The 21,349-nt window shown below is 40.4% G+C and overlaps 1 long non-coding RNA gene and 1 other non-coding gene across 2 annotated transcripts in view; one reads left to right on the top strand and one right to left on the bottom strand.

Annotated features, from left to right (window-relative positions):
* LOC141575231 (uncharacterized) overlaps positions 1 to 19,788 on the bottom strand; it is a 371,436-nt gene extending 351,648 nt beyond the window's left edge. The window contains exon 1 of the long non-coding RNA XR_012502670.1: positions 19,646 to 19,788. This is a non-coding gene — a long non-coding RNA (uncharacterized LOC141575231). The remainder of the gene's footprint in view (positions 1 to 19,645) is intronic.
* On the top strand, positions 3,392 to 3,463 carry TRNAA-AGC (transfer RNA alanine (anticodon AGC)). The gene has a single exon. It is a non-coding gene; the product is annotated as a tRNA-Ala (tRNA).
* Positions 19,789 to 21,349: the final 1,561 nt, after the last annotated feature.

The raw sequence follows: 21,349 nt of genomic DNA, 5'->3' as shown, positions 1-21,349 counted from the left end.
TGGAGTCAATAAGCTGCAGATCAGGGACTTATACTCAGGTGCCTTAGCTTTGGTGCCCATGGATCTAACATCATGCCACAGGCCTCCAGTTTAAGAGAGGATATTTTGGAATCCATTATCTTTACTATGTTAAAGTCTAGTTAAGTCTTGTTGAGTCTAGTTTTTGCCTCCATTTGGTATGACTACAATTCATTCAACAACAACAACAAAAAAAATTCAATGAGAATTTGAGTGTTGAGACCTGGGTCTAGTATAGAAAAAGCAGTGTCCTTGTGCACACATAAGCTCTTTCATTCTTGCAATGACATGGAATGGTAAGTGTAATCAATCGCCTGAAGCTCAGAAAGGTTCCTCATGGGTCCAAATCACACAGCTAGTACCTCACTTTGAGAACTTGAACTCAAGTCCTCAGATTCTACTTCTGGTAATTTTTTAACTCTAAACTTGTCCCTTTGAGATATAAAGCTTTCTCTCTTTAATTCCTGATGACTTGCTTATTTATTTAAAACTATTGCTAAGACACTACATCTTTTCATTCATCTCTCAGTATACATTTATTGTGTGCCTGTTACCGTTATGACCTGGAGATACAGAAAGTCCCTGGCCCTCAAGGGCCCAAAGTCTAGGCTGGAGGACGAATATAAAAACAAAAACTAACAACAATAAATAAGATAGTAGCCCTACAGAGCTATAACTGAGGCCCAGGTAATAAAAGCAAGAATTCTTCTTGCAGGATCTTGGAAGGATTTTCAGACGAAGATCTCATATATCACATACCCAAAGATGCCTTCTTAACAACAAGGTGGGGGCCACATGTGGCTGCCTTCTTTTTCCCTGCCCCCTCTACCCTATGTTCTGGTCACCCAGTTTAAAGTCATCCACTTTTATAACTCCTTAGTGCCTCTGCTCATCCTGGATGCCCTTCAGTTCCTTGCCTGCTGGGATCAGACCTATTCCTCTTTTAGAGACTGTGCAAGCATCATCTCTTTAATGAAAGCTCTCCTGACCACCACCCAATCATGCCTTCCTTTCCACCTGCCCTATATCCCATCTCATACTTATATCCATAAAATATTTATATTTCATTTCTCCTAAACTGTTACATGTTGGTCTCTCTCTAGAAGACTGAGTTACCTGCAGTCAGAGATCATATCTTCATTGACCATACCTTTGTCATCTTTTTCATCTCTCTGGCTAGACTGTGATTATCCCCAAGTGTTCTTTTAGTGATTTTCAGCAGATTATTAGTTCACTAGTTTCCAAATATACACTTGGATCAGTTGTATGTGACTGGAGGGTACAGAGTAGGTACACCATAACAATAGTAAGGAATCTGTGTCTGTGATGAACCAGAGGGCTGCAGCAGTAAATGAAACATTTATAGGCAGCGAGATCAGAGGTGAAGATAGAGTGATAGAGAGATAAACAGTAATAATGTCTGGCATTTGTATAGCCCTTTTATTAACCAAAATTCTTTCACATATCTTCCTTTATCTTTATAGAAATGATATAAAGTAGGGAGGAAACATGTCTACAGTTCATGGAAGGTGAAACTGAGATGTAGGGAGGTTGCATCATTTACCTATTATCTGTTTATGACCAAATAAGGACTGATGCATTGTGCATTTTTGATGCAGTCATTCAACTAATATATACATACTGGTAATACGTATACTTTATATACTAATACATATAAAGGCACCATACTTGTTCTGGTCCGTGAGTACACATAAATAAAAGAAAAAGTTATAACCCTCAAGAAGTTCACAGTTTAAGGAAAAATATCAGCAGGTAACTATACAATTACACTTCCATGTGGTAAGTGTTAATGTCATGGACTGAATGTGTCCTGCCCCAAATTCACATGTTGAAACCTAGCACCCAGTGTGATGGTATTTGGAGGTGGGACTTTGGCAGAGAATTAGATCCTGAGAGTGGAGACCTCATGAATGGGATTAGTGCCCTTATGAAAAAGACCCCAGAGGGCTCCATTCCCCCTTCATGTGAAGACACCATCTATGAACCAGGCGAGGGCCCTCGCCAAACACTGAGTCAGCTGGCACCTTGATCTTGAACTTGCCGACCTACAGGACTGAAAAATAAATTTTTATTTTTTAAGAGCCACGCGGTCTATAGTATTCTATGATAGCAGCCAGAACAGACAGAGTTAGCTACATAAAGTGATGTTTAAAGTATCATAGGGACTCACTGGAGCATTTAACCAGCCAGGGAGTGAGTTAAGCAAGAACTGGGATTGAGGGTGGGGAAAGAGGGACTCTGGTCAGCAAAGGCTTTCCTGGGGAACCCATGCTTGAAAAACATGCTCTAGTTAGTTAAGAAATGAATTAGAAGTTGAGAAAAGATCATTGAAGAAACAGGAGAATGTGTAAAGGCACAGAGTTACACAGAAAGATGGAGCAATCTTTCTCTAAGTGCCTTCATTAGCTCCTGAAATTGCCACCTCCCCATAAAGATTAGTTCTAGGGTCCATATCCTTCTGCACTAGAAGACTATTTGTTCCTGCTGTTTGGAGAACTGTCAGCAGTCAGCTTTTAGCTGTGAGCCCCTTCAAGAACTGCCTCAGCTGCAGAGCCCTCTCATCCAAGGTCATGTTCTTCCCCACGAATACCCACATCCAATAGTGGGTCAATGCAGGAATACAAAGTCCTGACCATCATGGTCCAATGCAAGATATCTATGAAGGACCATTTTAGCTACAAGTGTCCCTGTGGTGTTGGCTGAAGGTATAGTTATGCTTGCATTTCAGCTCAGTCTTCCCTTTTGCCCAATTCTGTTTCCCTCCCTTCTGTTCTACAGGTGTTGGCCCATGAGCTCTCTAACAAATATAGCAAGTTCTAATCTGTGTCTGAGAGTCGGCTTCCTGGGAAGCCTCACCCTCTGACATTTGGTACCAAGAATGCTCTAAGAATCCATGGAGGAAGATGTGGTTTCAGAGCTAGATACTTACTACTTTGCTGGCAGTGAGAAACCTCTCCCTGGTGGCACGTGGAACACAGACAGCCCTGGCACTAGGTAAAGGTCCAATTGCTCACACTTTCACTGGTAAGCTGAGATGGTATAAAGGTGGATGAGACGCACTAGCTAGTGTTATATGCTGCATTTGGAAAAAAGAGGTGATAGAAGCTATAAAAACAATGGAATGGTATGACTATTTTCTAAGCTTCTCTGGAAGAAAGATAACAAAAGCTGAGAGAAATAGAAACAGAAAGCAGTTCTGAAAGTAAAGAGCCTTCATGGTAGCAAACAAAAAGGATCTCATTTTCTGCAGCAGGAAGGAATAGAAATCTGAGGACCAGGACTAGAATATAATCATCAGAGGAGCTAAACTATGAAGAGGTTAAACTCCTCATCAAGATAGATCTTCTGGGGGAGAGGTATAGCTCAGTGGTAGAGTGTGTGCCTAGCATGCACAAGGTCCTGGGTTCAATCCCCAGTACTTCTATTAAGAAATAAATAAATGAAACACTAATTACCTCCTCCCCACTAAAAAATAAAAAAATAATAATAATAAGTAAATGAAATTTAAAAAAAAAGACAAATCTATGTCAAGATTAGGGCCCTGGCTAGGACAGAATAGGACTCTGACACATTGGATAGATATCCAAGTGGAGGCCTGCAAAAATCCAAAATCCTTAAGAGTCCCCCAAACTCTGTAAGGCTGCAGAAGTGCTCGTTCCCCACCCACCATCAAAAGCTAACACACCTCTCTTTTCACAAGAAGAAAATGTAGAGGCCTTCCCTCTGCAAGACAATGTATGCCTTCCTCATGATATACCCCTATCTCCCATTCTGACCACTTGACTAATAGCTAAGGTTAAGTACAGCATAATCAAGCAAGAGACATACCAAGCCTAAGAAGGGAAGAAGGATAGTATATTTTCTTAGTATGCAGGATTTATACTGCAGGAAAGTGAAGACCAGGACTAGAATATAATCATCAGAGGATAAGTGTGAAAAGTGTTAATGTCATGGCCTGAATGTTTCTGCTCCCCTCTCAAAATTCACATTGAAAACTAGGACTCCAAAGACAGTGCAGACTCAGTTCTCTGTGCCTGGCCATCTACTCTGTGTAGAAAGAGAAGTGGCCCAAGTTTGGGCTACATGTATGGACTCATGGGCAATGGCAAATGGTTTGGCAGGCTGATTAGGGTCTGGAAAGAGAAAAATGGAAAAATTGGAGACAAGGAAAATCTAGGATAGAAGCATGTGAATGAATATGAGTGGGCAAAAACTATAAAGATCTTATATCACACAATCACAGCCACCAACAGAATCCAACACAGAGAAAGTACTAAACAATTATGTAGCCAAAGTGATTCAGCCAGTAACATGAGCCAGCCTTTGCCATTGTCCATCCCAAAGCTAACACAATGGGTGTGTGAACAGAGTAGCTGAGATAGTAAGAACGAAGGCTATACAAATGCCCCACAGAATAGATTCTCCCTTACCAAGGCTAATTTAACTATTGTTGCTATTGAATGTCCAACCTGCCAGAAATAGAGACCAATACTGACTTACTGTTGTGGCATCATCCCTGGAAGAAACCAACTTGCCACTTTGGTTTGCCTTTCTTGCTAGCAAGAGCTTAGCCAGCACCACTATCCAAGGGTTTATGAAGTGTTTGATCCATTGGTATGGGACCTCATATAACACTGCATCTGGGGAACTCATGATAGAGCAAAACAGATGTGAAAGTTGGCCCATAGTCATGGGACCCTCTGACATGCCTCACCACACAGAAGCTAGTAGCCTGATAGAGCATCTCTCTCAGAAGGTACAGCTCAAGTTCCAGCTCAGTGCCAGTGATTCACCAGGATGGAGTGTCATCCTCTAGGACTAGTATACGCTTTGAATCAAAGGCCTTCATATGATACTATATCTCCAAAAGGAAAAATAACAGTTTTAAGAATTGAGGAGTGGAAACAACATGGCCCCACCTCTCATCTTTCCCAGTGACCTGCTTGAATAATTCATTCATCCCTTCTCTGCAACTCTGGGTTCTGTGGGTCTACAGATCTTGATTCTTAAAGGGAGAACTTTTTGGCTAATGGATGCAGTAATAATCCCTTTGTATTATAAGCTCTGACTATAGCGTGGGCATTCAGGCTCCTTGTGCCAAGAAACCAGCTGGCAAGAGGATGAGTCAGCATTTTGGCAGAGCAATTGGGACTGGGGCTGCTATTTTCACAATGCGGCATGGAGGAATAAGTCTGGCACCCAGGTGATCCAGTTGGGCATCTCTTGGTCCTCTCTTGCCCAATTATAATGGCAAATGGACAAGCACAGGAATCCTGGTTTGAGAAGGCCTGGGTAACAGGGCTGAGACTACTCAAGACTGAGGGTATCGGCTATGCCACCAGGTAAGTGACTGAGATTGACAGAGATGGAAGATGAGAGAGAGAAAAATCTAGAATCAATAGTGGAGGAGGGAGTATCAGTTGTGACTTTGAGATCAGTTGTAGAATTGGACTATATGTGGCCCACTAACTTCCTGTCCTCAGTTTGCCCCAACAGAAGTTTAGCAACATCCTGAAGAGCTGTTTCTAAATGTATACTGAGAAGTGAGTCTGAGCTGAGCAAGCAGTAGGCTGTGGCAGACACCACCCAGACCCCTCCAGACCTCCCTTCAGTAAAAAATTATTGTCCCAGCTATTTGGAGTGCTGCCAGCAGACAGCCTCCACTGCAGAGAGAGCACTCACTCAAGGCCATGACCTTGCTAGGGTACCCACGTCTCATGACTGACTGACTGAGGAATATAAAGGCCTGGCCATCCCAGCCCAACTCAGGACAACTTTGAAGGGCAATTCTAGTTCCAGAGATCCCTGGGGAGTTGACCAAAGCTGTCGCTGGGTCTGTGTCTCAGCTCAACATCTTCTTCTCAATCTTGTTCCCTTGTTCAGCCTTCCAGACATGTGGGTCCCAAGGAGACTCCACAATAAAATTCTGTGCTCTAAACTCCATCTCAGAGTTTCTCAGTGTAACCTAACCTGTGACAGATGAGAATGACTGTGGAGAGAAATAACAAATTCTGAGTCATTTGCCTGTTAGGGAAAGAAAGAACTTTTTATTTCTGGAAGCAGTGTGGTAGTAGGGTGTTAAGGAGCCAAAAATAAAGTTTGTTGACGGAAGTGAGGGGGGAGTGAGGCTGTCCAACTTTGTATTCCTCTCCACTAGAAGTTCTGTCAAGATGGAGGGGGTGAGGAGTGACACGCGGGTCTCAGGAAAGAGAAAAATTGGCCACGTGATCTGTATATTGTGCAGATCTATGGTGTCATGAAGAAAGACGCCTTATAACAGTTTCTGGGTTTCTCCTCAACCAGGATGATAAAGCTTTTACTTGCAGTGGAGAAGAGGCTCAGGAAGGCTACCCTGGGTCAACTCCAGTGAGAGGCCTGCCATTTTGATAGAAAAGACATAGGCATATCCTTTCCTCCACTCTGACAGCTCTCAGAGACAGCACTTGACCCCAAAAGCCCAGAGACCCAGAGAATTACCGGGTCATGAATAAGAAAGCACAGGAAAGAGTGCAGCCGCCAATGCCTTAATAGAGATTGCAATTGGCCAAATTTCCAGCCCAAATGACCATAATCTTGGCAGACAAGTAGAATTCTGAGGAGAGACGGAAAGCTTCCAATGTTTATGTATTTTTCTACATGGGAAGAGTTTGCTGATTTTAGGAAGGGTGGGCCCCCCAAGGCTAGCTGCCTGACTCCGGTGATTACTCTGAGCCTTAAAGCTTTGGAAATTCACTTTTAACATTTCTTGTCTGAGATTTAACGCACAACAGGCAATGCATTTGTTTCCTCCCAGAGGACCTAGCACATGTGACTGTCTCTTGAGAAAGGCAATTATCACCTCAAGGTGGTCTGCCTGAAACGCTTCTTAATACTGGCTTAGAGGAAGTGAGCCCACGTGACTGTCTCAGGAGGCTCATCGCAAGACTGGGAAACAAGCAGTGTGAAGAGTTTTCACAAAATGCTTCTCAGGAAAGCACACACTCTTTGAAAACCCAGAAATTATTTTTCCTAAAACCTCTGGTTTTCATTTATTTCTAATAACAATTTCCAGGCTACCAGAATTTCTATCATTTTGTTATTATCCACTTCAAACTCATTTCTTTGCAGGCTGCAATCATGCTTACTCTCTATGATAAATGCACAGAGCTACCCATACTCAGGTGGCTCCTGGAAAAGGCATATTCTTGATGTGTAAGGTGGGATCTTTGGAAGTTATCTTAGGACTGAAAAGGGACACTGAAATGGTGGGCAAGGGATTGAGAGGATGTGCTTCTAGTGCTTTTTCTCTGGAGGCCATGATTCCATGGCTGGGTATCCCTTTCTGTAGGATTCCAGGCCAATATTGCCTCCTCCACCATGTACTCCACACCAACCCCGTCTGATTAAACCTCTCGTGAATCTGTAGCTCAGGACACTTGTTTTTCTTCTATCATAGCACCTACTGTTCGTGGCACTCTTTCCACTTCCTCAAGGACAAAGACCTTGTATTCTATATCTTAGATTTAATTAAGGCGCCTTGCATACATTAAGTATTGTTTACGTATTGTTGAAATAAACCCAAGTGATGTGATTGTGCTACAGGAATGGATCTTCCGAAAGAGAGAAAAGTGCAGAATAGGAAGACATAGTACCTCGTGATTTGAAAAAAGACTTAAGCCACCTCTTGGGATTTCTATATACTCACTGGATGTAAGCAATTGGCCTTTACTATAATGTTTCATTTCAAAATTAAATGCTTGTTTTCCACCGATCTTTTTCAAAAGAAATAACATGAAAGATGAAGGTGGTAATGTTTGTGAGGTGCTCTAAGGTCCTTTTACAAAAGTCTTCAGATATTGTTTTTTTATTGAGAATAAAAACCTAGTTTCTCCTGAAAGACATTCACACCCACAGAAGCAAAGGGAAAGGGAAAGTTATGGGGGAGTTGATATATTAGCAATAAATCATGTAAGACTGAACTATACAACCTGTTAGGGAAATACCGAAAGCCGAGAGATGAGCTAAAGAAGCCTGCATATCTGTGTTGTTGGGAAACACACCAATAGCAAAGGGCATGGTGGGGGAGAGCAGGAAAACAGTACAGAATGTCATGTTACAGAACAAAAAGTAGTGTTCAAGTGAAGAAATATAATCATCGTGGAAATGAAAACTTCACAAGGTGAGCCAAGAGCAATTCTGAGGAAGCTGAGTTGCAGGTAAAAGGATCCAGGCTAGGGGAAAAAGAAGAAAAAATAAAACTGAGAGAGGAGGAAGAGGCAGAGAGAAGCTTAGGTAAATATTAGTCAAGTCAGAACAATGAGCTTTGCCTGGGAACAAGGGCTGCTGTTCATCTACCGACTCCCCAATGAGGATACAACATGGAAACCTGTCTTCCCTGCAAGCTGACTGCCCCCAGCCACTGCAAACAATGCTAAGTCCTAGAGAGGGGCAAAGAAATACCATCCAGCTGTCTTTGGGAAAAGACATATTAAGTTATTGGTTATCCAAAAGAAATCAAATTTATAGCGTGAAGTGGTAGGGATGGAAAAAAATATCCCTTAACTTGAGTTTGATTCCTAACCAACCCTATGAGAGGCAAAAAATCCACATGATGGTAATGTTTTCTGCAAGATATTATCATTCTATTGTTTTGTAATTTTCACTGATGGCATGAATTCTTTCTTTTCCCGCTGCGTCTCACTGCAACTCCTACCTCCTCTTATCAATCTGTTGCTACAATCACAAATGAGGCTCAGAAAACAGGGGCCCTCATGGCTTCTCCAAATCCCATCTTGTTGCTGTTCTCTCGGGCATCAGAGGCAGCTGACCTGAAAGAAGGCAGCTAAGGACAGGAAAGGGATGCAGTGTTAATCCTCAAAGGCTCAAACAAAAGTCTTCCCATTTTAAACTGCTAAGATCTATAAAAAGGTAGTAATTTTTCATTGCACCAAAGTTCATGGTAATAAATTGGTGATTACAGAGAGGAACAAAATTAACGACTTTCAACTCCACGTTCTATATTCTCCTTAGTCAATCCCTGGGCTTGACCTAACAGGAACATCTCTCATGGAAATTGCAGCATGATGAGACTAATGTCAAAGAATATTTAGTATCCACTAAACTAAATCCATCATTGACACATTAGTGTTATAGATTTAAAGACACTAAGATACACGTTCTTTCCAAAATGGTAGTGTCATTGTGCCTTTATATTTTTGTCCAGATTTTTATTCCATAGTTGTCTGGAACAAAGATCGTAGTAGCTAAGGTGAGTCACAAGACTTACAATATCACTTCGTTTGATATGCCTAGAACAGGAATTTATAAATTAAGTGCTTAAACTGACTGGTGTAAAGTTTAAAAGGACAGAAAGGTGAAGACAAAGAATGGCAAAGTCCAGACTCTGAGATTTGCTATTTCATGTTCTACATGGTATATAAAAGTGACTTTACTTCCTCTTCCCAGATCTGGCACCCAGCTGGTCCTGAGTTAAGAATCTTGAGCATGTTAACCACACCACACATCAAAGAAATAATTATTCAGTATTACAGGGCTCCTTTCCACTGACTCAGCAAGCTAATTACCATCACCCATCTCACTACCTGGCTACAATCACATTGAAGGCAAAAGGGATTAAAAAGCAAAACACCCCAAAAGTTGACCACCAAAGATTTCACTGTTTGGAAATATGCCACATAAGAATATGTCAAATGTCATGAGCTTTCTGATCCGATTTCAACAGATAACAACTTCAGCAGTTTTCAATGAAGTCATGCTTATTAGTTTTCCAAATATCTCACAAGAGAGTGCCTCATTAGTTTTATAGATTTTTCAAAGATTTTCTTTAGTTTTTTTACTGCTTGAGATTAGACTGGAGTTCTCTCTTAAAAGCTATGTCCTTCTATTCTTTACTAAGAAAGTCTAATTATTGCTCAAATTCTTGGATTGATGATTCATCAGGGATTGATGAAAAACAAAATCCTTACACCTAAACCTATGAACTGGGTACTTTCAGGCATTACAATTACATTCAAAATAATAATCATTAGCACATAAAATAAAAGCTTAGTTTTAATCAATGGATCAGTTTAACAAAAGAGTAATTAATTAAAATACTAAAGGAGAAGAAACGGAAAGAATTACTTGGAGTACTGATTTAATCTCAGACCTTACTCTTCTGTAACAAAAAGATGGAACACCAACTGCCTGGGGGGAAACAGAATCATTGTATCTTCAGAACGAATTCTCACTGGTTGAAGTAATTAGCATTACAAGAGAAGTATGTTTGGCTTACTAATGTATTTCAACTCTGAATAAACTGTACATGCTCCACAAGTTTTGAAAGTCTATATATAGTTCTAGATGGTCCCTTTGTGAGGTAACCAGCTGCATTTATGTTGTAAGTGGTGATACTTCTAAATAATTTATTTATGACTATATAGATACACTATATATATAAAAATATACTATACATGTATAACACATATAATATACTCATATATTTATATTAATATGTATAAATCTAAAAAGACCAAAAGGACTATGATTATCCTATTGAATTAAGTAACAATAAGTTAGAAATACAAATAATTCATTTATCTATTCAGAAAATATCTACGTACAGTGAGACATAAATATTCATCTATCTTCAGTGATAGATTATATACTTGCCAAAAGCAAAATACACCCAGTTCACAAGGCTGAAGTTAGCACATTCTTTTAAATTAGTCTTCTGGGATTGAATTTAAAGCAATTCAACTGTGTCTGAAATGAGATATCTCTGAACAAAATTTGGTCTGCTCCATGAATCAATGGCTACGAAATTCCTAAACTGAACATTTGGGGTGAACATTGTAAAGAGCATCATCAGAAGGAGAGCTAATGGATTGTGACACCATTCCCCCAAGAAAGTAGTAAAGGGTCCTAAAAAATCACTGTAACCCTCACACTGGGTAAAAATATCCTCCTGGCAGAGACTCAAAAAGTTGTTCCAATTGGGTCATTAAGAAAATACTTAGATCCAAAGTTGCCATTGGAACTGTTGTTTAGAAGAGTTCTGCCGTCAAGCGGGAAGAAATGGATCATGTAATGCATGATGCTTTTGGACTTAAAGACAGCAGGACTAAAGTATAAGAGCATGTTGCAGGGGAAGAATTCTACAATACGTTTGAACTAGATGACCTGCTATGTCTTCACCATCTCTCATACCTGTGATTCAACTCTAGGGCAGTTCAGTACACCATCAACATAAAGCCATGTGGGAAGATGACCAAAAGCAACAACAAAAATAACACTCTGAGCTCCTTCCTTAGATGAAAGGCTACATGTTTTTACAAAGCACTTTACATTATCTAATTCTCACAACACCCAAGGTGTGTGGGAGGTAAGTATTATTATCCCATTTTGCAAATGGAGAAGTCGAGGTTCATGGAGTTTGACTTGCCCATGGACACAAAACACACCAGCAAGGGAACCTAATTTATGGACACTCGGGAGTGAGCTGCTAGGAAACCAGACACCCTGATGAAATATTGGAGGTTGAAGTAAAAAGGCTGCTCCTGGTATGCGGCAATGATATAAATAAGAAACATGGAATAAAATTACAGTTCTAAGTAAGGGAATCAGAGCAAGAGGATATGAGGTTTAATAAAGGTTAAAACACACCGAGAGAAAAATGAATGAAGGCACTCTCCCGAGAGATGGCTTTACAGAGGATAAAAAGAAGAAGCAATAAAGAGTCAGGCTTCTGAATTATGTGACATTATTTGGAGAAAATTAAGAAGAAAATAAGCAGAAGAAAAGCCACCTGCCTGCGATTTCATTACAAGGATAATCAGACTACCTGGAATTCTATCACCACAAATGTACAGGTCTTAATTTTCAAACGGTCACTGTGCATGACACCAGTTCTGTACTTCAGCCTTAGAGCGAATACCTGCACTATCTGACCACAAAACAAAACTGTTACTTAACAAAAATAAATAAATGAGCAAATGAATGAATGAATGAATGAATGTATAAACAGATAGATGAAATTAAAAAAAAAACATATTTGGCTCATCCACATCTCTAGGGTGTGATTAAGACTTCCGCATATAGATAACAGCTAAATCAGAACTAACTCATTGTCCAAAAAGACAGGAAAGGACTAACAGAAGAAAGATGTCAACAATGAAGGTGATTGTTATTTTCAGAAGGCCAACGTTTTCCAGATAGCCTTGGGCAGCCATTATTTCCTAATTCAAAGCACAGCTCAGCTGATTCTAGGCACGCACTCCATACACTGCAGCTCCACCTGAACAAATTGAAGGCACTTGTCCTTTCTATCATTGTGAGCAAGTTACACGTACCCTTTGGGCACCAGCTAGTCAAGACTGTGCTTCAAGGAGCCACAGAGATGCTAAGTACTCTGGATTTAGGCTGCTGAGTCAGAGGCAGGGATGGGGAGAAGGAAGAGAGAGCAAGGCAAAGTCTCATCAGCATCTGTGCACCAAACCTAAAGGGAGGATTCCATTAGCCTCTCCTTCCTTGCCCCTTGGATATATGGGGATGCTCTACATTTACTGTCTATGGTTAGCTAGTTGCCTCCTCAGACGTCTGGAATGTAACTATGGCTGATTGGAATGGCTCAAATCGGAAGAAGCTGACTAAATAGAGGCAGGGTTGGTGCAATTTCTGAGGAGTGAAGGTTCATTTAAAAGAAAATGTTTTTACCACATGTCGATTTTTTTTTTCTGTTTCCACTCATTATGCATTAGTCCTTAGAATAAGTAAACTTGTAAAAATAAAGTCAGTAAGCCTAGCACCATTCTGTGTGCCCAGGACACGGTCACTCAATAGACTGATGCATTCTTAATGCTGGCACAACACAACTCACCCTATGATGGTCAGAAGTTTGAGAGCCTCAGAAAGTCCCAAGCCTCTGCTCCCCCTTGAACCAGAGATGGCGACCCTGCATTTTCAATCTATAGGCACTTACATTGCCCAGTTTATTAATTCTTCAAGTCTAGTTTTCACCCCAGTCCAGGTAGTTATGGCCTTTACTGTCAGTCTTTACAATAAATATATATTTTATAATTACATAAAGTAAATATGTTTTTATATATTGTATAGATGTATATATTTTACCATGTCTTGTATATCAGCACATATATACATTGATTATAGACACACAGATTTATTTAGAATTACATCTGTCATTGCGGGGGATGCTGTGGTGAACTCTGCTACCTTGTCCTCTCTCCTACAGGGCTGATTCCCAAGAGTACTACCTAACAAATGCCCTAAACACTTACCTCCATCTCAGAATCTGCTTCCCAAGGATTTCTCCTAACAGGCAACGATAATATTAATTAGTGTTTCATACCAAAAACTCAAAATAAGAATAATAAATATATTAGTACACAGGCTGGACAGATCAAGGATGCCACAGTAATGCCTGAATTTTGAGACATCTAGGGTGGTTTTTATAATTCAATAGGAAAATAAACCTTAAAAATGAATTCTACGTTTTTTTGAAATCTGCATATAGGATTTTAGGGTAATTCTATTTGGAAATACACCCAAATGGTATTTTCATGTTCTTGGTGAGAAAATGGAGTTCAGTACTAAGTTATTCTGACTTGCACTCTATCGTGAGAGTTGCTTACTAACAGCTGATAAATGTAGGGTAGTAGAAGTACACCTAGGTTTAAATACCAGTGCCTCCACTTGCTGTACAGCCTTGGGCAAGTCAGTTAACCTGAGTCCCATTCCCTCATCTGTCACAGAAAAAGTATGATAACAAAATGAAATACGTTATGTAACCTGCCCAACTCAATGCTTGGCATAGTATATTAGCTAAATAAACGTTTGGTTTCCTATGAAGTCGAAGAGTAGTGTTACCTATTAACTTCATGATAAGGAAGGTTCACAGTCCAGTTAAGACTAGTAGGCACTACAAAGAAAATTCATATGTATGCATGGTATAACAAGATATTTTTTAAAAGGCATAGGAACTTCATTGAAACCTTCTCAGATGTCCCAAACTCATGTTTTCTACCTTCCATGTGTCCTCACCATATCTACTAAAACTTGATTATTCCCTAAGAGGCTCATGTATGTTAATTTCCTGTTTCATTATAGTCAAGACCCCACGACAGGTAAACAGCTTTCAGTGCCTATCAGAAATGAGTCCTTCATATTCATTCATTCTGCCAGAGATCTTTTGACAGATGGATTAATTTTAGTAACAGCCTTAGAAACATATTTGGACCCTAAATTCTATCCTCAATCAAACCTCATCTCAGTTTCCTCAAAGATAACCAACTGATGACTGATGGATTGTAAGTAATAATCACTCAAATATCAACAACTCATGTCTCTATTAGCCACTATCCCTTCAAGGCCCTTCCATTTGTCCTCCCGTCTGGTTTTGAGGAGCCTCTATAGACAGTCTTACATGCACTCACATGCTCTCACTAGGCATCCTCTCCTATCAACCAGGTGCCCTCATGGTGGCCCTAACAGCCATTTGAAAGTGCCACCCATGACTACTGTCCCTGCCACCCCCCCCCCCCGGTGACAACCTTGACACTTCGGCCAAGGGACCTCTTCTGAGGTCCACAGAGCAGCAAGAGCTTAAGTAGCCAGCACCACTCTGTGTCCCCTGTGGTCTTCAGTGCACTACAGCTGTGCCATGCAGGGAGTCGTGGACGGTGAGGACAGAGAGGTGGGCAGGAGTCAGGCAAGGCCATGTCCACCATGCTAAGAAGTTTGGGCTTAGCCTATAGTCAGCAGGGAGTCAGCTAACGGTTTAAACAGGACCTAAACTTATATATTTGTATTTTAGCAACATCACTATGTCACGTACAGAGGATGAAGTGGAGGGAGACGGATATTGCTGAATCAAGAGAATGATTACAAGGATTCTGCAACAGTACAAGGAAGAGACAGCAGAGGCCTCAACCTAGCCAAGGCAGCGTTCCTGTACTGGGAGGAGGGAGGGTTGACTTCTCTGGGCTACCCTTACTGGCCTTCCATGTTGGCTGGTTTCTAATTAGCTTGGGCCACTGGTAGTTCCTGGCAGGAGACTGGGAAGCAGGAGGAAAGAAAAATTCAGTATATTTCACCCTCCCAGGTGACACCTCCAGCAACTGCTGCATCTCCTTCTTGGCATGTGAGCATGCCCCAATTCTGGCTTCTGCCCAAGGACCCCACCCTGGGCCCTGGGAACCCCACTTCCTCCTTTTGTCCCTCCAGCCCAGGGTTGATTGTGACTTCCTGCTGTGGCTAACCTCCAAACTGCTACTTTGTTTCCTGTTTGGCCTCTCATCTCCTCCATCATCTACAATTGATTTTCTGTATAAAACCTCTCTTTGAAAATATTTGGAGATTGTCTTCTCCTGGCTGGACTCTGACTGATACAGGAGGAGATATATTCAAGAAATATTTAGGAGGCAGAATCACTGGGACTTTATAAAGATAACCCTTATAAACTGACTCAAAATTGTTCTCCCTCTTTTGCATGTTCCTGAACTGAGGTTTACTGTATTGATGCCTTGGCTAGCTGGCTGTCGCCTCTTCCACAGGAAGCTCTTTGCAGTATGGCAGAGATCAAGAGTTCTCAAACTCCACGTGACAATAATAAAGGATCAAAAACAACGAGGTGCCGCATGCAAGGGGCAGACAAGGCTTCTCAGGGGCTCGCCTTCCACGGGAGACATCCACTGCCTGGTCCCCCAGGCTTCCACCAAGGGGGAAGCGAACCCTGCCAAATCTGTTCATAAATGGGAATGCAAATCTGGACACTGGTACTTGATTTAGAGTGGGCTACATGAAGAATTAACAGAACAAAGTTAAGATACCATTTTGTTGGATAGAATCAGGGTAAGGAACAGACCCCAATGGCCAGGGGGGAAACAGGCAAAGTGATGCTGCTAAGCACATGGATACCCAGGCTATGGAGAACAGCACACCTCAAACGAAGAGCACAACTTGCCTGTTGGGAAAGAGGCCTGGAAACAAGTGGGCACAGATGCCTGTGTGATGCTGACAATGTGGCCCTGACTATGTAGAAGAGGGAGGAAGCTAGAAAGGAGCCACCTCCCTCCTGGAGAACTGGTCAGTTTGCAACTAGTAAAGGCTCAGTGGGGATTGGCCAGACTGCCAGGCATTTTATTTTATTTTTTGATTAAGAATAGTTTCAGATTTAGAAATAAGTTGGAAAAATAGTATAGAGAGTCACCGTATACCCCTTGCCCACTGTCCCTGACTGCTTGTGTCTCACATTACCATAGTACATTTATCACCAACATTGAAACCAGCACTGGTACACGACCACTACTACACTCCACAGTATACCTGAGTTTCACTGTTTTTTCCTAATATCCACTCCCAAGGATCCCACTATATTATGACTGGGCATTTTATTTTTCTTTCAATCTATCTTAATTCTTAAAGAGAAAAAGATTTGCCCTCATTTATTTTATTAAAAGAGTACTCAAATAAACCAACAGCAAAAATCATTCAAACTTTTCTAAACTTCAGGACATTTCCTCAAGGAAGATCAGGGGAAATTCCTTTCCTTGGGAGAGTGTACTTGGGCACAGAGCACAGGGGCCAAACCACATAGGTTCAAATCCCAGTCTACTCCTTTCTTTCTGTGCAGCCTTGGAAAAGTACTTAAGTGATTAATCCCTCTGGGCTCTAGTTTTCTTCTAAAAAAATGGACATAGTGATAGTACCTTACCTCACAGCACCTATAAATCACTTAGAACAGGCCTGGGTATTAGAAAGCACTGACTTGATCTCAGTTGTCATTACTCTTACTATTGCTACAAGATTCCAGACTGTCCTGTGTATCTCTTTTCTTGACATTCATCATACTTTTAATATGTGTTTCATAGCTGTCTTTCCTTCTAGACTATTATTTTCCTAAATTCAAAGACATTCCTGTCTAACTTATGGTAGATGCTTAGGAAATAATCACTTAAGTGTTTTACATACTGAACGCAGACTCAATCACCAACCATGTGAAATGTAAAAGCTTGAAGGAAGAGAAAGTGAATGAGATGAAGTTAAATAGAAATACGCACACCCCTATACACACACATAGGTCAAATGGGGGCAAAACAGATTTTCTGTCTCAGCCATTGGTGTATGATAACCTGTCCTTGCTCCTATTTAAACTCAGTTTTTCCTCATGTGCTACATGATACTGAAAGGGAATGCATTTTTCTGAGATGGACAATTAAAAAGTTCAGCAGGGGGACACCACCCTTCCAAGCACCTGGTAACGAAAAATAGCAGAGAAAATTCCAAATGTAATTCTCACTTACTGCTTTCTGGTGAAAATGTCATTAGAAGTATATGTGAGATGAACAAGTATTACATTCACATGGCCTCAATATTCAAGATTCTTGCCAAATACCCTGAAAAACTGAGTGTGCTTCATGAATAAATGCACACTTGGGCTCTGGAAGCCCCAGACACAGGTATCTGTAAAGCCATGTATATTTCTGCCCTAAACGCAACTTGAAAATGTGTTCCACTCTTATCCAGATCGCCAGACAAGGAAGCTGTTAAATGCATTTTTTTTTCCTTCTTTCCTGTACGTTGCCTGTGCCTTTGAAATACTGCAAAGCGGCTGTCCCACAGGGTGGAGGTGGACTCGGCAGCTGCAGCGTTGCTTACACCGTCATCTCTTTGGTATGTTGCTTCCTTTCACTCTCCTGTTGGGGAGGATCCCACCCATCCTTTGCATTCCTCCTGAGCAAGCTGTGTCAAGGAGAGGCGAGAGAGGAAGCGGTTCCCATCCTCCGGGGTGTAATCAAAAAGGAAGGTTTTAATTAGTTTCTCAGGATGTTCTCAGTTTCCACATAGAACAGCCCTTCCCTTCTCTGGCATCAGAGTTCTTCTTGGATTATTTAAGAAACACACAGTTTTGCTCTCTTGGGAGCTAAACTCTGCATATTCAAATGTAATAAGGAGACCCGGAGCCTGTCTAAGCACCAGCACTTATCAAGTAATCTTATATTTATTTGTATAATTGGTTGATTTGATTTGATTTGTGACCCTCTCTCCCATTATGCTGAGCATTCCATGAAGGGGCACGTCTGATTTTGGTCTCCATTATAAGCTGAGCACCAAGCACTGTGTCCGGCATATATCAGGCACTCAACAAATGGTTGGAAAATGAAATAATCAACATGCGATTGAAGGAGCTTCCACTATAGTAAATCAAACAGCACCTGAAGCATATGTGGCTCTCAGAGACTGCTCCTCCAGGAGGTTCCTAGAAGGAGACTTGATGATATAGTCTTTTCTATGTATCAGACACTTTCTAGGTGCATCACATTTGTTATACTTATTAACTCAAATAATCTTCATAACAATATTGTGAGCTAGATTCTGTCCTTATCCCTGTTTAACAGACGAGAAATCTGAGACAGAGAAAGAGCAGGTCAGTGAAATTTCCCAAGGTCAAAAGCACCTAGTGCAGAGCTTGGACCAGGACACAGCCCAGGTGGCTCCGGAGACGGTGCATCAACTCACTACTCGGTCCTGCCTCCTGGGACACTATGCAGCTAGTGCTCTGACTCGACAGGGTACACGTGCCATAAGTGATAATAGTTCTAACTGGCAAAAAGAAAAATTAATTCAGGTCTGGACAGATATGGATAAGTTTATAAACCATCTTTTACACTGAGGGCTGCCCATAAATAATACAAACACACATTTCAAATCTAACAAAGTAGAAGACTATGTTATATATATTTTACTACAATAAAAATATATTTTAAAAATGGACCATAGACATAAAACCTACATCTGTAAAACCTAGATCTGTAAAGCTTGAAGAAGAAAGAAAATCTTTAAAAAAGAAAGGATTGGTCACCATCAGTGGCAAAAATAGACACAAAAATTCTCTCTTGAATGTATTTAATGTTAAGTAGATCAGATATTTAGTGAGTCAAAAATCTGCCTTTTAATACATGTATATATTTGCATGACTGGGACATTATGCTGTAAACCAGAAATTGACATATTTTACTGACTATACCTTGATTTAAAAAAAAACAAAAAAAAACTATGTAAGAGAGGGAAAAAATCTGCCATTTTAAATACTTTTTTTAAAGTTATGCTCCATTTACAGTTATTACAAAATATTGACTATATTCTCTGTGTTATACAATACCTCCTTGAGCCTCTCGTACACCCAGTAGTTTGTACCTCCCACTTACCCACTTCTATATTGCTGCCCCTCCTTCCCATTGGTAACCACTAGTTTGTTCTCTGTATCTGTTAAGTCTGCTTCTTTTTTTATTATATTTGCTAGTTTATTGTATTTTTTAGATTCCACATATAAGTGACATCATACAGTATTTGTTTCTCTGTCTGACTTATTTCACTAAGCATAATCCTGCCTTATTCTTTTAATCTCAGGAACAGTCATTATGTGAAAATACAAATTAGCTGTCTACTCCAAAGACTTCATGGCATCCCTAATGGCTAAAGAACAGAGGTTAAATTCCATCAAAATAAGATGTCTATATGAAGAAATGTCCCTGCAAGTACTACAAGACATACACCTCAGTTTCAAATGGTGTTCTAGACACAGAGAAATGGGCAGGAAAACGTCTCTCACCTCTGAATTCCCATCGCACGTTAGGCCATTTTTCTCGGTCTTGACATTTAACGCAGTGTATTCTGATGTCTGGGCATTTGTCTTATCTCCCCACAAAAACTGTGAACTCCTTAAAACAGGAAATGTGTCTCACAATAAAAGGCAGTGTGCTGGAAAGAGAAGAACAAGATTTTTATTAATGAGTGGAATTACCACTTACTATTAGTACAACCTTGGGCAAATTATTTAACTTCTCCTGTCCTCGCTTTATTCATCTGTAAAATGAGGTTAATAATGAATGGCATGTAGAATTATAAGCTAGACTTTTAAAAGAGTATTTGAAACTTTGATTAAATGTAGCAAATTGAAACCTATATGCTTTGCTCCAGGAACACATTAAAATTTCAGTAAATAAACAAAAACTTCTTAAACTGCTAAGGGCAAAGAAAGCAAGGGAAAAGAGAGAAGACAAAAAAAAAATATATATATATATATATGTATGGAGAGCAATGGACTGATTTGTGGTAACCATTACCAGATCAGCAATGCAGAAACCCTTCAGTGAATAAAGTCACTAAGAAGGCTTGTTTGCACTTCAGCATCTCAGGAGGCAGAAGGCACTTTGGAAGTGGGTGTTAGTGGGATGAAAACAAGAACACTGATTGCAAATCTTTGTAAGAAGCAGTGAAACCTTGGGTACCTTCCCTTCGGTACATAGCCAGGCTTAACCGTGAACAATGTTTATGTAAACATAGCAATATTTTTTGTACAGACTGACTACTAATCTGACCAAAAATTATGATTTAAATAAGATTATAAAAACAAAGTAGAGGTATGTGTTTGGGGCAAGAGGAGGTATTTAAGCAAGTTAAACCATTGCCTTCTGTTGTAGAATGTTCACAGGTAATATCTAAAATGGCAAGTAAATAAACAGCAGCATAACATACTATGTAAAACTATGGAGGCAAATACCAGAAGATTAAAGGATTAAAAGTGCTTCCCTTCAGGAGCTAAGAGTTGAGATGGGCTGGGTAAGATGGGCTGGTGTTTTGCATTACAAGCCTTGAGGAATGATTTGACTGTTCTATGCACATTTTTAATCATAAAAAATATTTTTTAAAAAATGAGTGCCGGGCTACAGGAGGCAGTCAGTAAACATCAGTGGCAGCTCTTTTAATCCCTGTTCATTTTTCTTTTCCTTGCCCATTTATTTATGTTCATATTTGTTGCCCCATAGATTTTCATTCAATGTTTACTAAATGACTCAGCAAATGAGCCATCAGGTTCACATACTGAATCACCAACAAAATTTTCAGAAGGGAATAAAGGAAGGAATGCATCTATTGCCTTAGATTTTATATTGAAAGGAATGAACTGCCATCCAGGGAGAAAGTTTTCAGCAGTTAATGATTAGTCTTCTTGGCACTTTTTATGGGAGGGACAGAGAAAGAAGCTTCTATAAATAGGAAATCAGGTACCTGTTCCAAAGGTGTGGCCTGTGAAATAATGAGAATTATGCTCAACTTGAAAACTCCCTTAAAATACTATTAGCTACCTAAACATGACAGGTAAATTAATCTGACAGCATCAACTCTTAAAACGGCCTTCGCCATCACCGTTGTTACTTGGGTCCACGTTTCCCTACATCCAGCCCCCGACACTTCCACAAGCATTGTGGTGACTGATTTATCATTGGTATTGATCAAGTGACGTAATCCCTAAGTC

This window comes from Camelus bactrianus, chromosome 3 (assembly GCF_048773025.1).
Source record: "Camelus bactrianus isolate YW-2024 breed Bactrian camel chromosome 3, ASM4877302v1, whole genome shotgun sequence".
NCBI lineage: Eukaryota > Metazoa > Chordata > Mammalia > Artiodactyla > Camelidae > Camelus > Camelus bactrianus.
The sequence above is the reverse complement of the archived record's forward strand: the minus strand, read 5'-3'. Positions and strand labels throughout refer to the sequence as shown.